This window comes from Helianthus annuus, chromosome 15 (assembly GCF_002127325.2).
Source record: "Helianthus annuus cultivar XRQ/B chromosome 15, HanXRQr2.0-SUNRISE, whole genome shotgun sequence".
NCBI classification, from domain to species: Eukaryota; Viridiplantae; Streptophyta; class Magnoliopsida; order Asterales; family Asteraceae; genus Helianthus; species Helianthus annuus.
The window spans coordinates 125,815,383-125,821,350 of record NC_035447.2 but is presented as its reverse complement, the minus strand read 5'-3'; the positions used below and the strand labels follow the sequence as shown (position 1 = coordinate 125,821,350).

The window sequence follows — 5,968 nt, the reverse complement described above, 5'->3', positions numbered from 1 at the left end:
GGTTGTATTTGTTGTGGGTATTTATGTTGGGTTGATTATGTTGTTTGGCCTCATTTTAAAGCCATATTGTTGGGAAATTTAGTTTCAGTGAAGACGACTTTGTCGTCATCTGAGATTGACTATATTGTCTTGGTATGTTGGCTATGATGGTATTGTCTGGGTTTGTTGGTTGTGATGTCTAACATCTTGGTTTACTAAACTATGATGGCTTAGTATAAGCAATCGGTAAAACTAACATTTCTGGACTACCAACTCGATATTATGAACACGTTAAACGCGTTATTGTTTACATCAGACTGTTATTGCCTCTTTTTGTTGGAATTGGATGTCCAGTTATCGAATATTTAATATTACCACTATGGTATGATCCAAAGAATTACACGTTGGATGACGAACAAAGAATGATATTTAATTGTTAAACATTATGTATCACAAGATTAGATTAATTACAAAGAACGAGTATTTTATGGAATACTAGGAAATATTAAGTGTTTACAAAGTTTTGTGGATACAATTGGCGTCGTTTAAAGAGTTAAACGAATATTAGTTTCTTATTTAGATAATAAATTAAAGAAGTCATTTTATTATGAATGAATTAAAGTCAAAGCGTTTGACTAGTGGTTTTGATTTGATGGTCAATAAAAATTATTTGACATGAACGAGGATTAATTAATATTGGATAATAAATAGAGAGATAACTAGTTTTACTATCTAATAATAAAACAAAGTCAAAGGTTAACTCGATAACAATTAACTAGTCAAGGGCTAATTACTTGGAGGGAAAGTTATTTGTGCATGGGCAATGTGTAATTAGGGCTTCTTTAAGTAGAAGGTTAGACCTAAACCCTAATTACAGTTTTAACAAAACCTAAACATACACAAAGAAACTTGAAAACCCCCTCTCCTTGCGAACCAACCACCACCACCGTCGCACCTCTAGCCACACTTCTGCCGACCGTCGCTGCACACCATTGTCGTCCCGTGTTTCATGTTCGATGATTCGATTTGTTCCGTTTCACATGTGGGTCTTATGACATCTAGGAACTTGTGATCAGGCTTACTAAAGAAGCTGTTTGTCATATCCACCGTGCGAGTTATTGGTATTCATCAAGGTATAACCCTAAACCCACTATGATTGTATTGTTTTATATAATTGTCTGATTAACTTGTAACTCGATCCCTGGTGAGAATAATATTATCTATATGTTATGTTTTTTAAAGGACCAAAATTTCCCAAACAGTATGATCACACAAGCTCCAAGTCTAATAGCATCCTCTCAATCTTAAATTCACCAATTTGCACTGGAATTGTGTACGAGCTTATTTTGTGTTGTTTTTCAAATCGAAAATAGATTCTAATTTATACATAAATTTATAGGTTCATAATGTCGAACTCAAACGAAGAAATTAACGTTCTCAAACAGCTTAGGCGTGTACTCGAAGAAGTCACTGAGTCAGAGTGTAGGATTAATGAAATACTAGAGGAACTAACCGAACGAATGGCAAAGACACGCGAAAAACAAGTTGAGCTACAACTTGAAATAAATGTAGGCGCGTTATCCGAAGTCTAACAAAATTAATAAAAGTTAATATGTTTAGATATATTGGTTTTTTGTAATAGTTTTTATTAACAATCAATGCTATAATGTGTGCAATTGTACTTCATACACTATGTCGACAAATTAACATATCTGGTAATAAACCCTGTCGTAACGTGGCGGAACTTGCATCTAGTTTTTTTTTAATTATAAAATAGGTAACTAGTTCAACATGATTAAATATTGGTTATGATTAGCTACAACATACTTTAGTAAAACAGGTAACTAGTTCAACATTGGTAAAGATTGGTTATCATTAGCTACAACTTACTTTAGAAACGAAGTTAGCAAAGATAGAATCTAGAGGGACCATTTCATCCTACACACTCTTTACATGTGGTAAAAGAGGTCAAAATAGACCGTCTTCCCACACGCACTAATAAGATCATACGAAAAAGAAGGGGATCTTGATAGTTTTTTAACTCACGTATTTTGTAAATCTTTTCTATAATGTGAAATCACATTTTTTGATTAATTACATAAACTGGTCTTAAAATTCTCAAAATATTATAATATATCTTAATACATGGTTCAAAATACAATATAGTTGTTACACAAATTATACAACTACAAGTCATTTTCATCCCATTCTGATGCTCATTGTTCTTTGTTAACTCTTTCGGTTGGTTGTGATGGATTTGGTACATTCAGTTTATTTTAGGTTTAATCTCAAGCTCGTTTAAGTTAGGTTTTATTCGAACTTTTGACGAACCAATCTCAAGTAGCTCACAAGCAATTTCTCTTGTTTACAACATAAAGCTTTCGACCACTTTTAAGTTCTCTAACATTATCTAATAGAATCATTTAAAAAGTGACATTTTATTTTGTGTGACAATCTCCTAAACGACACTCAACAGTTATTTAAGTGCAAGGTTGACTACTAGTGCTCCTGATTTTAGAGCCACGTTCAGTGTTATAAAAGATTCTTGTTACTTTAAAATATTAATTGAACTACATTAGCATCAAAGACTCTGTGGCCCAATGGATAAGGCGCTGGTCTACGAAACCAGAGATTCTGGGTTCGATCCCCAGCAGAGTCGTAATACTTTTATTAAATAAAATTTTATAAATCTGTATTTTTCTTTACAACTATCAGTCTAATTATTTATGTATCAACGGTTGTACAGCAAATACTTTTAATAATTCTTGATTTAACAGCAATCATATTGTTGTACAGTTATCTAAGATTTGCTAACTAGTCACTAATAAAGTACTACTTGCGTACATATATATTATTTATTTATAAATTTTTAAGATTTACTGTTTATCAACTTTAATACTATTACATTTTACTGATTTACAAAAGGAAATTATATTTGTATTGATCATGTCAAATTAGTACTTTATGATTGTTCAAATTAGGGAAACATCAAATACGAATGGTCTTAACATAAACATGAGAAGTAAAAGAAGATTTTTTTTTATCAACTTTAATATATTACATTTTACTGATTTACAAAAAAAATTATATTTGTATTAATCATGTCAAATTAGTACTTTATGATTTTTCAAATTAATAGCCGATAAATGAAGTTCACCGTGATATAATTGGTGATGATCATCGACGGGTTGGGATTATTTCCGGGAAGAAGAAGGGTGGGGTGGGTTTTTTTTATTTTTATTTTTTTGTATGGGTCTCACTAATTTTAACATTTCTTCAAATATGTAAATTTTTTAAGTAAAATAGAGTAATTTAGTTATTTTATAAAACCAAAAAAAAAAACCTTAAGGATTTTTAACGTCCATCCATGCCAAAGAGGCAAGGAGCCGCGCTAGTGTTACGAACATAGTAATCCCTCTAAATAAAATTTCCAGCAGTCTAGACACTAGACTATTCCTAAATACTACTTAATTCATAAACAATTCAACAAAACTTTATTCATCTAAATAATCGTATAGCTGGTTAAATTTGAAAATATGATTACAAATACTATCTTTACATATAATGTAGCAGGTCGCCAGGTCTTATAAAAGTTTAAATCTGTATAATTTACACAACTCACACTTTATGTAGGAGCGTGGGCTACCAATAATATAAAGGGCTGAAGTCGAAATTCGAAATTGGGCTTCAACTTAAAGTTGACTCACTGGGCGTCTCAAGTAAGTTTCGGCCCAACTAAATGAGAATTCTAAAAAAAGAAAAAACAGAGAATTCTAAAAAAAGAAAAAACTGATGGGCTGTGTTATCTTCTTGATTTGCTAACCTGATTGGAGCTATATTTGAATTAGAGGTGCACAAAAGAAACCTGGACTAGGAACCGGACCTAAGAAAAAATATTTTATACTCCGGTATTTTATACATGTAACTGAACTTGACCCTACCCGTAGGGTATGGATAAAGTATACATTTTGAGCTCAATACCCGTAACGAAAACCGTATCCGATTTAAACCCGGAACCTGTCATACCCTATTCCCAAACCTGGTTATACCCTATCTCCGATATTGGTTTTTTAATATCCGATGGAATACCCGAATTTTAAAGTATATTTTTATTTTTTTACAACTTTTATATTTAAGTTTTTTTTTAAATGCATATTGTAAAGCAAAGGGTAAATTACTTTTTGAGTCCCTGTGTTTTATAGGTTTTAACCACTTGAGTTCAAAAGCAAAAAGTTTAACAACCTGAGTCCCCATAAGCATTTTATTTAACCATTTGAGTCCAAATTTCTAACACTGTTAGAATTTTTTGGTTAACTATTATTAAACGACCAAAATACCCTTATAATTAAAAAATAAAAAAAAAATATTTCTCTGTCTCTCTTATCTCCCCCACACTTCCTTCATCTTGAATCCCCATTTCATCTCTCTTTTAAACCTAATTAAATCCCCTTTTCATCACCCATAACACCCACAATTTCAATCTCTGTTGCAGATCGAAAATCAAGGGTCAAGAAATCATCGCCGTAGCTACTCCGGCAACCACTGCAGCCCCACCACTGCTGCCGCCGACGTCGTGGTAGGGGTAGAGAGAAAGAGAGGAGGATCAAGAACATCGAATCTCATCAAGAGAAACGTCTGTTTGGGTTTGATTCAAGAAGATTGCAAGAAATCTTGATTAGGATTCTTGAGTAATTGCAGGATCAAGAACATCGAATCTCATCAAGAGAAACGTCTGTTAGATATCGATGATGAAGAAACCATTCACCCAACAAAAACCCACAAGCAATCTCATGGCTACGATAACCGACAGTGACTGGTGGCGTTGATCGAATCTCCTCGAATTCTGAAAATGTTCTTTTTTTGGTTAAATTCATGATGACTGATTCATGTGGTTTAAAAGGTGAACTACTTTTGAATTTGGTAATTATTCCCAATTTTTCTGTGTTGTTGGTTCTGACCAGTGATTACTATTTATTGTTCAAGTTTGCTTATTTTGATTTTTTTTTGTTTCAAATGTATGAACTTTGACATAATCATATTGTTTTGTAAGAGGGAATTTCATGGTCTCATGGATTTAACTGTGTTGTTGAGGGCTGTTTCTTTACCATTCTCCAGATAAAATATGAACATTTTGGTCTCTTTTTCGGGGCGGTCCAGCACTCTGGCCAATCTCCCATTTGCATACAAAAGTGACTCAATGGTCCTCAAGGTTTTAGGGCATGTGTAGTCATAAAGCCCTTTTAGGGGCGTTATGTGACATGTGGCATGCCACGTCACCCCGGGGCTTTATGGGGCGTTATGCAATTTGAGGCCGTAGTCATAAAGCCCCTGTGTAATCATTACTCATTTTTTAATTTTTATTTTTTTAATTCATTTGTAACTTTTTTAAAAATAAAATTCATTTAATTAAATAAAACAATATAAAATGTTAGTTCAAAATTTAAAAAATAAAAACTGAAAATAATAAAAAACATAAAAAAATAAAAAACAGAAAATAATAAAAAAACAGAAAAAAAATAAAAAACAGAAAATAATAAAAAACAAAACAAAAACAGAAAAATAAATTAAAAAACTGAAAATAAATAAATAAAAAAAACCACAATATCTTTTGAGTTAGCCCAGCCCAGCCCAAAGCCCATAAAAAAAACCCTAAAAAGCTTTCTTTTTTTCTTGTCTTCCTTCTTCTTCTTCGTATACCTGCAAGCCCCACCCTCCTTCTATGAAACATGCAACAAAACAGAAAATACAAAAAAAAAAAAAAAAAAAAATCAAACTTCAATTGTTCATCACGCCGCTATAATGTTCGCGCTGGCCAAAAAATTTCAAACATGGCGCCGGGGGGGCGGTGTTCGCGGCGCCATAATGGCGCTATGGCCCCTTCTCGCGCCCCAATACACATCGCCTTATCAATGCGCTTGAGTAGAGTTCTGAATTTGGCAGTTTTTTTTAATTGTGAAGCTACTGCTTTCTGTAACTCCACCAATGCTGC

General features: G+C 32.8%; 1 non-coding gene across 1 annotated transcript; it reads left to right on the top strand.

The window, feature by feature from the left end:
* The first annotated feature begins 2,565 nt into the window (after nucleotides 1–2,565).
* On the top strand, nucleotides 2,566–2,638 carry TRNAR-ACG. The gene has a single exon. It is a non-coding gene; the product is annotated as a tRNA-Arg (tRNA).
* The last annotated feature ends 3,330 nt before the right edge of the window (nucleotides 2,639–5,968 follow it).